This window comes from Sciurus vulgaris (genome assembly GCF_902686455.1).
Source record: "Sciurus vulgaris genome assembly, chromosome: 11".
Classification (NCBI taxonomy): domain Eukaryota; kingdom Metazoa; phylum Chordata; class Mammalia; order Rodentia; family Sciuridae; genus Sciurus; species Sciurus vulgaris.
The window spans coordinates 24982279-24994817 of record NC_136472.1 but is presented as its reverse complement, the minus strand read 5'-3'; the positions used below and the strand labels follow the sequence as shown (position 1 = coordinate 24994817).

Genomic DNA, 12539 nt, shown 5'->3' with positions numbered 1-12539 from the left:
AGTTTTACTGATTTGTAAATAGTTTAAGGATTGTTAAGATGATCCTTGGCATCCATTATCAAGAATCTCTCATGAAGGTGGTATATCTGATTATTTCTAGTGCCTAAAAATAAAATATCCTAAAAAGTATATATATATATATATTTACATATATACATATAAATTTACATATTTTTTTTCTTCTAAAAACTCTTAAGAGAAACAACATTGGAATTTTATTTATAAGGTTTAATCTGGACACTTAATTCAGTGAAAATATTAGCCATTATTCAATGAGGAGAGTAAGTGACCTATAGTTAAGGCCAACTGTGAAGCATATATGTTGTTAGGTAGTTTACATATCTTAACTCTCTTAACTCTCTTAAGGCCCATATGGTATCTCTGAATATCATCCTTTGTTTTTGGTGGGGTGTGTACTAGGAATTGAACTCAGGGACATTCAACCACTGAGCCACATCCCCAGCCCTATTTTGTAGTTTATTTAGAGACAGGATCATATTGAGTTGCTTCGTGCTTCATCATTACTGAGACTTGCTATGAACTCAAGATCCTCCTGTTTCAGCCTCCTGAGCTGCTGGGATTAAAGGCATGTGCCACTACGCCTGGCTCTGAATACCATTTCTACAAGAGTAAAATGAGACTCAGTGAGGTTCCAAACTTTTGAACTCTACTCTCTGCCATTCTTGTCACAACACTTCTTGCTTGTGGCATGTAAAACATCAAAACATGGACCTGGTCCCTGGCTGGGCTGTTCTCAGATTTCTCTCTGTATTTATTTTGGGGGTGACCTTCCTCCCTTTACCTTGGCCTCCACTTTCCAGGTTTCCCACCCTCTCTTCATTCCTCTTGTGTCAGGGAAATGTCATCTGGACATCTCGTTCCCACCCATGTATGAGCATCATCAAAAGTGAGATGCACTGGACTCCAGGAATGAGTAGTTAGTGGTTCAATTTCAAGGAAGTTGACACATGGGTGAGGGAGACACTTGGAGGAAGATAAGCCATGCAGTCAGGGAGGTGGCCTGACACCTATGGATATAAGGTTGGGAACTTGAAGAGACAAATGAGTGTCTGCAGGGATTTCCCCAGACTCTTCCAGAGCATTAATGTGGTTACTTGAAAGTGGCTCTATGGACAGTTACAATCAGGAAATTTTGACATATTTTATTGATTTTTATTTAGTGCTTGTAGTAAGTCAGATAATTTCATGGGCTAAATATACAACATGTCCCAATACAAACAAGGGTTGAATTTATTCTTAAATTTCAACTGGAAATAGGAGTAAAATAAACAAATAAATATATAATAAATAACATAATTTTGTTAAAGCAGTAATAAATATGCTGAATAAATAGCTTTAAGATTGCAATGCAGAATCTAAGAACTGGGAGTAGACTTATTTTCTTCTGAAGCATAGCTAGAGAATTTTAGTTAGACCCCCTCCCCAAATAAACAACCACATTATTTTCTATTTCTTAAAAAATAAGTTACCTAATGCAAGTATTTATAATAGACATGATATTTCATGTCCTTACATATATAAAAATGGCATATTGGGGGATGAAAAAAACTTACTTATTTTCTACTTAAAGCTCAGATGTACATAACTGCTACATCTATTTCCTACCACTCCAACACTTGACATGGTTCTGTTGGAGTAGAGGATTCAATACTTGACACGGTTCTGTTGAAAGATCATCCTCCTTCTTGGGTCCATAGGTGTGGCATGTCTCCATGTGCAGTTACTTTTAATACTAATAATCAATATTTAGATTGATTTCATGGGAAGATTTCATGGTGCGGGGACACAAAATAACATTCAATAAAGTTTAATATTAATACTTAGATGAAATTATAAATAAGCCATTATGATTTGCTCAAATTTGTAGGGAGCCCATGATTTCTTTTAGTATACGAATTCTCTAAAAGTTATATATAGGTGTATGAGAGTGTATTCCTCTGAGCTTTGATGTAGTGTTTGGTCTTCATTGCTTTCTTAGTGTATATGATTAAGTTTAAGGATATTTTTCCCATGTAATAAAAAATAAATAGGTTAATCATAAGTACAATTTGTATCTTCCTATGACTGATTCTTTAAAGATTAAAATAGAGTTTTAGTCCACCATTGAGCACATGAAATAGAATAAATATTAACTATAAGCTGATTCCTCTATTCTCTGTTAGTAATAACAAAAACTTTCCACTGTTAATAACTAATATTAGAGTTCTTGGAAAGAGTAACTTCTATAGAAACTTAATGACACATTCTTTCAGGGAAATGAAAACTAAATTGAGTGTGGTGCCCTTTATCTTTCTGGGAACTGGTTTTTTTTTTTTGTTGTTGTTCTTTTTTTTTCTATTTAAGCTGTCATACAGTAAGAACATGTTTCTTGAATAAGATCATTAATTATACTCTTGAAGATTTTTTACTTAATATTTCATTGTAATAACCATGAAATGATATAATCAATACTAAAGAAAAAACATGCAAAAAGATTCTGTGAACAATAAAGATTCAGATTCAGCCTAAGAACACTTGGTATCTCTGTGTGCTCTTTCTCCACCACACCACCTCCACCTCCCATCCACCTAGGACCCCCAACCGCTGCTAGGGCTGGACTCCAGCACATAACATGCATAACAGGTAGATAGCGTGTCTGAGATATTAAAATTCCAGAAGCAGGCTGATTAGGGGAACAGAAGTCTTTAAAACTTCCTCAGGAGGTTCATAATAAAAAGGTAATGTTGAAGACACCTGCTCCAATTCATGTCTAAATGGTTAGGTAAGGACATGGAGGAAATTTAGAGAGTTAGTAAAGGAATCCAAATGCAGAGCTTAGCCTTTCAGCTCTGAGGGTCATATTTGATAAAATGGAATCACTTTTTTTCCCCTAGAAGACTCCTCAGGATTTATAGACAAATATGTTAAAGAACTATTAGTAATCTGTGCAATATGATATGAGTATAGTATATTACTATTTTTTTACTATTGAAGTTGAAAAGAATTCAGGCTATAAGTCCAAATATTCCCAGATCAAAAATGTATTATTTGAGAATGCTGCTGTGGAGTGAGAATTTTTTTTGGATGAGGTACTTAATTTATTTTTTTTTTAATAATGGAAACTATCCTGCAGGTAGATGTGACCCTGTTTCAATAATAGTCTGAAAAGATGGAGTAGCAGACTGACTGATAGAAAAATTTGATTCTGAAACTTGCTAGGTAGCCAAAATGAGTTATTCCTTTTTTAAAATTTTATATTATTAATCAGACATGGTGGTACATGCCTGTAATTTCAGTGGCTCTGGAGGCTGAGGCAGAAGGATACGAGTTCGAAGCTAGTCTCAGCAACTCAGAGAGGCCCTAAGCAATTCAGTGAGATCCTGTCTGTCTCAAAATAAAAATTTTTAAAAAAGGACTGGGGATGTGGCTTAGTGGTTAAGTGCCCCTGGGTTTAATCCTTGTATTAAAAATATATTATGAACAGATGGTACAGTGTGGCCATTCTCTATTGAAGAGAGTTTAGTCATGAAGCAAATAACTGAATGGTTAATACTGTGATCTGTTTTTTGCTTGTGGAGCATCAGCTTGGCCTAGCTTTAGTGAGGCTCTGCCTCAGGGGAAAGAGCAATCACTGCAAGTGGGGATGGGAATTTACCGGTGCAGTGATTAGTTCTGTCAGTGGAGAAACAGCCACCAAGGGATGCAAGTGGAATGATGCAAATATGCACATTTTGGAATTCTGTGCCACTTGAAACTGGTGCTCTGTCCTCCTTTACCCCCAGGTCTGTTACCCAAAGGATAACATTTGTTGATGGTGTTTCTTCTAAAATGTGGGCTGGAAATTGTTTATAAATTAAGCTGAATGTGCTGGCAAATGGTAGGCACAGTGCCACCAATTATTCTGTAAGCAGATTGTTGTCTGCCCTTCTTGTTTGTTTGTTTGTTTGGCAACTTATCCTATTTAGAGGAAATAAATTCTCTGCCAACTACAGTGGATGTTCTTATTTAAGTCTGTGGATACTTAGAGCACTTTTTTATAATTGTTCTTTTCATTAGAAAGTTTATTCCTATTGAAACAATGCCCTGCATGTTTGTTCTTTGGGCAGGTCCTGGCTTACTTCAGACCTCTAATTTGCTGTGATTTCTAATGCTGTAGAAGAAAGTTCATGTGAGTCTATCCTGGATGGGCTATGTCTTTGGTCAACCTGATGTGATCCTAGACAATTGACTCACACAATTTTTGCCTTCTACTTACTGGGATCATATTGTACCAGACCGAACCTTGAAGGTAGTCTTGAAATTTTACTTGAGTATTAGACATGTTCCTGTTAATTTGAGGAACAAGTTTGAGGCTGTGGTGATAATTGAAACCACCTAACATGTGCACAAGTATGTCAATTATGGGACATCAAGAAAAGACCAAATTTAAGAATTATTGGGATTGAGGAAGGCACAGAGATACAAACCAAAGGAATGAACAACCTATTCAATGAAATAATATCAGAAAATTTCCCAAACCTGAAGAATGAAATGGAAAATCATTTATAAGAGGCTTACAGAACACCAAATTCACAGAATCACAACAGATCCACACCAAGGCACATTATAATGAAAATGCCTAACATTCAAAATAAAGATAGGATTTTGAGGTCCGCGAGAGAAAAGCATCAGATTACATATGCGGGAAACCAATACCAATAGCAACAGACTTCTCAACCCAGGCTCTAAAAGATAGAAGGGCTTGGAACAACATATTTCAAGCTCTAAAAGAACATGGTTCTGACCAAGAATCCTATACCCAGCAAAATTAACTTTCAGATTTGAAGATGAAATAAAATCCTTCCATGATAAACAAAAGTTAAAAGAATTTACAAATAGAAAGCCTGAACTACAGAATGTTCTCAACAAAATATTCCATGAGGAGGAAATGAAAAAAAAACAATGTAGGTCAGCAAAGGGAGGAACTACCTTAGAGAAAAACCCACTCAAAGGAGAACCAAGCCAAGTTAAAAACCGAAAATAAGCCCAAATGACTTGGAATACAAATCATTTCTCAATAATAACCCTGAATGTTAACGGCCTAAACTCATCGATCAAAAGACAGACTGGCAGAATGGATTAAAAAGAAAGACCCAACAATATGCTGCCTGCAAGAGACTCATCTCACAGAAAAAGATATCCACAGACTAAAGGTGAAAGGATGGGAAAAAACCTACCATGCAAATGGACTCAGTGAAAAAGCAGGGGTTTCCATCATTATATCAGATGAAGTGTATTTCAAGCCAAAGTTAGTCAGAGGGATTAAGAAGGACATTTCAGACTGCTTAAGGGAACCATAAATCAGGAAGACATAATGATAGTAAATATTTATGCCCCAAACAAAGGTGCATCCCTGTATATCAAACAAATCCTTCTCAATATCAGGAATCAAAAAGACCACGACACAATAATTCTGGGTGGCTTTAACGCACCACTGTCACCACTAGATAGATCTTCCAAACAAAAACCTGCCAAAGAAACCATAGAACTCAATAACACAATCAATAACCTAGACTTAATAGACATATGTAGAATATTACATCCATCAATGAGGGAATTCACTTTCTTCTCAGCAGCACATGGAACCTTCTTGAAAATAGACCATATGTTATGTCACAAAGCAGCCCTTAGGAAATGCAAAAAAATAGAGATACTGCCTTGTATTCTCTCCAATCATAATGGGCTCAGAGTAGAAATCAATGACAAAATAAAAAACAGAAATTACTCCAACACCTCAAGACTAAATAATATGCTATTGAATGAAACATCAGGGAGGAGATCAAAAAATTCTTAGAGGTCAATGAGAATGATGATACAACATATCAAAATCTCTGGGACACTATGAAAGCAGTACTAAGAGGAAAATTCATTGCATGGGGTACATTCAAGAAAAGAATGAAAAGTCAACAACTAAATGACCTAACCTTAAGCTCAAAGCCCTAGAAAAAGAAGAACAGAATAATAGCAAAAGTAGTAGAAGACAGGAGATAATTAAAATCAGAGCTGAAATCAATGAAATTGAAATAAAAGAAACAATTCAAAAAATTGACAAAACAAAAAGTTGGTTTTTGAGAAAGTAAACAAAATAGACAAACCCTTAGCCACACTAACAAAGAGAAGGAGAGAGAAAACTCAAATTACTAAAATTTGTGATGAAAAAGGAAATATCACGACAGACACCACTGAGATACAGAACATAATGAGAAGCTACTTTAAAAATCTGTATTCCAACAAAATAGAAACTACCGAAGACATTGACAAATTTCTAGAGACATATGCTCCTCCCAAGCTGAACCAGGAGGACATACACAATTTAAACAGATCAATATCAAGCAATGAAATAGAAGAAGCCATTAAAAATCTACCATCCAAGAAAAGCCCAGGACCAGACAGATTCTCAGCTGATTTCTACAAGACCTTCAAAGAAGAACTCGTTCCAATACTTCTCAAATTATTCCAGGAAATAGAAAAGGAGGGTACCCTACCAAACTCATTCTATGAAGCTAATATCACCCTCATACCCAAACCAGGAAAAGTCACATCAAGGAAAGAAAAATTTAGACCAATATCCTTGATGAATATAGATGCAAAGATCCTTAACAAAATACTGGCAAACCCTATCAAAAAACATTGAGAAAATTGTGCACCACAATCAAGTGGGGTTCATTCCTGTAATGCAAGGATGGTTTAACATCCGTAAATCAATAAACGTAATCCATCCTGTCAATAAACTTAAGGATAAGAATCATATGGTTATATCAATGGACACAGAAAAAGCATTCAACAAAATACAACACTGCTTCATGCTCAAAACACTAGAAAAAATAGGGATAGTAGGAACATATCTGAACATTGTAAAGGCTATTTATGCTAAGCCCATGGCCAACATCATTCTTAATGGAGAAAACCTGAAACCATTCCCTTTAAAAGTGGAAACAAGACAGGGATGTCCTCTTTCATCACTTCTATCCAACATTGTCCTCAAAACTCTAGCCAGAGCAATTAGACAGACCAAAGAAATTAAAGGGATACGAATAGGAAAAGAGGAACTTAAGCTGTCACTATTTGCTGATGACATGATTCCATATTTAGAAGATCCAAAAAACTCCTCCAGAAAACTTCTAGACCTCCTCAATGAATTCAGCAAAATAGCAGGGTACATAATCAACACGCATAAATCTAAAGCATTTTTATACACAAGCGATGAAACATCTGAAAGAGAAATGACGAAAACAACTCCATTTGCAATAGTCTCAAAAAAAAAAAAAACAAAAAAAAACTTGGGAATCAATCTAACCAAAGAGGTAAAAGATCTCTACAATGAAAACTACAAAACATTGAAGAAAGAAATTGAGGAAGACCTTAGAAGATGGAAATATCTCCCATGTTCTTGGATAGGCAGAATTAATATTGTCAAAATGGTCATACAACCAAAAGTTCTATACAGATACAATGCAATTCCAATTAAAATCCCAATGACGTACCTCACAGACATAGAGCAAGCAATCATGAAATTCATCTGGAAGAATAAGAAACCCAGAATAGCTATAGCAATCCTTAGCAGGAAGAATAAAACAGGGGGTATCGCAATACCAGATCTTCAACTATACTACAAAGCAATAGTAACAAAAACGGCATGGTATTGGCACCAAAATAGACAGGTAGATCAATGGTACAGAATAGAGGACACGGACACAAACCCAAATAAATACAATTTTCTCATACTGGACAAAGGTGCCAAAAATTGTGAAATAAAGAAAAGATAGCCTCTTCAACAAATGGTGCTGGGAAAACTGGAAATCCATATGCAACAGAATGAAACTAAACCCCTTTCTCTCACCCTGCGCAAAAATCAACTAACAATGGATCAAGAAATCAGACCAGAGACCCTGCATCTTATAGAAGAAAAAGTAGGTCCAAATCTTTACCTTGCTGGCTTAGGATCAGACTTCCTTAACAGGACTCTCATAGCACAAGAAATAAAAGCAAGAATCAATATTTGGGATAGATTCAAACTAAATAGTGTTCTCTCAGCAAAGGAAACTATCAGCAATGTGAAGAGAGAACCTACAGAGTGGGAGAAAATCTTTGCCACTCATACTTCAAATAAAGCACTAATTTCCAGAATATATAAGAAACTCAAAAAACTCTACATGAAGAATAAAAATAACCCAATCAATAAATGGTCTAAGGAGATGAACAGACACTTCACAGAAGAAGATCTACAAGCAATCAACAGATATATGGAAAAATGTTCAACATCTCTAGTACTAAGAGAAATGCAAATAAAAACTACCCTAAGAATCCATCTCACCCCAATTAGAATGGCGATTATCAAGAACACAAGCAACAACAGGTGTTGGAGAGGATGTGGGGAGAAAGATACACTCATACATTGCTGGTGGGGCTGCAAATTAGTGCAGCCACTCTGGAAAGCAGTGTTGAGATTCCTTAGAAAACTTGGAATGGAACCACCATTTGTCCCAGCTGTCCCACTCCTTGGCCTATACTCAAAGAACTTAAAATCAGCATACTACAGAGATATAGCCACATCAATGTTCATACTGCTCAATTCACAATAGCCAGATTGTGGAACCAACCTAGATGTCCTTCAATTGATGAACGGATAAAGAAACTGTGGTATATATATACAATGGAATATTACTTCGCCATAAAGAATGATAAAATTATGGCATTTGCAGGCAAATGGATGAAATTGGAGAATATCATGCTAAGTGAGATAAGCCAATCTCAAAAAACCAAAGGACGAATGATCTCACTGATAAGCGGATGATGACACATAATGGGGGGTGGGAGGGTGGAGGAAGGAGGGACTGTATAGAGGGAAAAGAGAGGTGGGAGGAGTGGGGGGAAGGAAAAAATAACAGAATGAATCAAACACCATTACCCTCTGTAGGTGTATGATTACACAAATGGTATGCTTTTACTTCATTTACAAACAGAAACAGCATGTATCCCATTTGTTTACAATAAAAATAAATGAAAAAAAATGAATATCCATTAGGAGATGAATCCAACATGGAAGTTTAATAAATGTATGAGCCAAGAAGATAAATGAATTGTTGCTAATATGATCTATATAGGTGCATTTAATAAAGATCAAGATGACAGTGATGAAGCTGGTAGAGGGAAGAAGTAACAGAGAAGGAAAAGGAGATTTGCTAACAGGGCACAGGCAGAAGTAATAGAAAGCTGGGAGTTACATTGATTTTCCAACTCAGGCTGTGTAGGGATGGTATCATCTAGGTCATAGATCTGCGTTTCTGGAGCAGATAAAGATGCTTAGATCTTAAATTTCTTTATGAGCACATCTGAAAAATGATTAGAATACTTGGAAAGTTTGTTAATGGTTGTAAATCTGAGTTTTAGAATTGGAATAGGTAAAGGATAGGTAGAAATACAGATACCATGCACTTGAAATTATTATAAGATTAAACAAGTTGGATTGTTATTAGCATTAATTTTGGAACTTGGAAAATCTGGATTAGAATTCAACATAAGTATTTACTAGTTGTAGGAACTTGGTTTATTACATTTCACCTTTTTAAGTCTCATTAACTAATCTCTAAAAAGGAAATATTTCTTGGGATATTGAGACATAGTAGGGACTAGTTGAATATCAGAACTACACAATAATAATAATAATTCAATTTTTGAAGGGAGACATGTAGATGGAAAGAGTATAATCCATAATATATAGAGTCCTTCATATAGAATTTGTTTCAGTTCTTCAACTTGCACATTCTAAGTATTCAATATATATATATGAAATAAATCAATGGATATTCATATATTTTCTAAGATCTTGAGTGAGAGAAATGAAGGTCTACAACCTAGCATGATTGTCCAAAAACAGACAAACAGGAGCTGAGAGATGGGTTTGCATGCAGGTGGTTATTTTGGAAAACTGAATGCAAGCACTGGAGAGAATGAGACAGGGAAATAAAAAAAAATGTTAAGCTGGTTCCATTTATCCATTGACTCCTATCTACCCATGGTCAGCGGATTCCCCAAGGGTGTTAATGTTTCCTTGTCCACAGGAGTAGGTATGTGCAACCAGGATGAAGCAGAGTTTCTTAAGTGTCTCAGGCACAAGCAGTGGGACAGAGAGCAAGAGTGTGCCAGTGGGAGGAGGAGGTCCTGAGGGATCAGTAGGGTCAAGCTGCTGTCAGGCTTTGATTGTTAGCTGGATTCTGTGGCAGCAGCTGGAGACAAAGGCAGGTGAGGAGGGTCTGGGACAGCACCACCTAGTGGTTGCTAATTAAAAATGATAATCCTTCTGCAGATTTTCCAGTGCAGAGTGACATGCTGTCCTCAGCCCACATTCAATGGAGAATCCAAACAACGTGACTGAATTCATCCTTTTGGGCATTACAAAGCATCCGGAGCTGAGGAAAATGCTCTCTGGTTTGTTTCTAATCATGTATGTGGTCACAGTACTGGGAAACCTACTCATCGTGGTGACCATAAGTGCAAGTCAGAGTCTCAAGTCTCCCATGTACTTTTTCCTTGCTTCCTTGTCCCTCATGGATGTCACCTACTCTTCCGTCATTGCCCCCAAGTTGATCGTGGACTCCCTCTCTGAGAGCACTGCCATCTCCCTGGAGGGCTGCATGACCCAGCTCTTCGCAGAGCATTTCTTTGGAGGTGTGGGGATCATCCTGCTCACCGTGATGGCCTGTGACCGCTGCGTGGCCATCTGCAAGCCCCTGCACTACAGCAGCATCATGAGTCCTGAGTGTGCTGCCTGATGGTGGGAGGGGCCTGGCTGGGCGGATCCATGCACACAACAATACAGCTTCTCTTCATGTACAGAATACCCTTCTGTGGCCCCAATGTCATCGATCACTTTATGTGTGACTCGTTTCCACTGTTGGAGCTGGCCTGCATGGATACCCGCATCCTGGGTCTCTTGGTCATCCTCAACAGTGGGGGGATGTGTGTGACCCTCTTCCTCATCCTGCTGGCCTCCTACGTGGTCATCCTCTGCTCCCTGAGGTCTTACAGCTCTGAAGGGAGCCACAAAGCCCTCTCCACGTGTGTCTCCCACCTCACGGTGGTGGTGTTGTTCTTTGTGCCATGTATTTTCTTGTATGTGAGGCCTGTGGTCACCTACCCCATAGACAAGGCGATGGCTGTGTCCTTTACCATTGTGGAACCAATGTTAAATTCCTTGATTTACACCTTGAGGAATGCAGAGGTGAAGAGTGCCCTGAGGAAACTATGGGTGAAGTGAGGGGCCCTGGTGGTCACTAGATTGCATTCCAAGCAGTGCATTTTCCTTACAAAGCCGATGGAGTCTTAGTCACCAGATGACTCCAATCCATTGGGCACAGGCAACCCAATGCCTCATTTTATTTTAGTTTATGGTATTTTATTTTATTTATTGGTTATTTTAGTTACACTTCTTAAAAAACAAGATACCACAGTGTCCTGTCCAACGGTGAGTGACATGCCTCCAGGACCTCACACAGGTACATTTTGAACAGCCTCACCTTCCCCAAAAGCCAGCAGGCACACTTTTAAATTAAATTCTATTTTTAACAACCCTAGTCTTCCCAAATTTAGTTTTTTTCCCCTTTCTCTTTTTCTCTTTTTTTGAATTGTAAACAAATGGGGTACAACTTGTTTCTCTGGTTGTACATGAAGTAGAGGCGAACCATTTGTGTGATCATATGTTTATATAGGGTAATGATGTTTGACTCATTCTGTTATTTTTCCTTCCCCCACCCCTTCCAACCCTCTTTTCTCTCTGTATAGTCCATCCTTCCTCCATTCTTGCCTCCCTCCCACCCCACATTATGTATCATCATCCACTTATCTGCAAGATCATTTGTCCTTTGGTTTTTGGGATTGGCTTACCACACTTAGCAAGATATTCTCCAACTTCACCCATTTGCCTGAAAATGCCATAATTTTATTCTTCTTTATGGCTGAGTAACATTCCATTGTGTATATATACAACAGTTTCTTTATTCACTCATCTCTTAAGGGCATCTAGGTTGGTTCCACACTCTGGCTATTGTGAATTTAGCAGCTATGAAGAACATTGACATGGCTACATCACTGTAGTATGCTGATATTAAGTCCTTTGGGTATAGGCCAAGGAGTGGGATAGCTGGGTCAAATGGTGGTTCCATTCCAAGTTTTATAAGGAATCTCCACACTGCTTTCCAGAGTGGCTGCACTAATTTGCAACCCCACCAGAAGTGTATGAGTGTACCTTTTCCCCCACATCCTCGGCAACACCTATCATTGCCTGTATTTCTGATAATTACCATTGTTATTGGGGTGAGATAGAATCTTAGGGTAGTTTTGATTTGCATTTCTCTTAGTACTAGAGTTGTTGAACATTTTTTCATATATCTGTTGATTGCTTGTAGATCTTCTTCTGTGAAGTGTCTGATCATTTCCTTAGCCCATTTGTTGATTGGGTTATTTTTATTCTTCATGTAGAGTTTTTTGAGTTATTTACAGAT

The 12539-nt window shown here is 37.5% G+C and overlaps 1 pseudogene across 1 annotated transcript; it reads left to right on the top strand.

The window, feature by feature from the left end:
* The first annotated feature begins 10388 nt into the window (after positions 1–10388).
* Positions 10389–11296, top strand: LOC306639166 (olfactory receptor 4C6-like; annotated as a pseudogene). The gene has a single exon. The product of its transcript is annotated as an olfactory receptor 4C6-like (transcript).
* The last annotated feature ends 1243 nt before the right edge of the window (positions 11297–12539 follow it).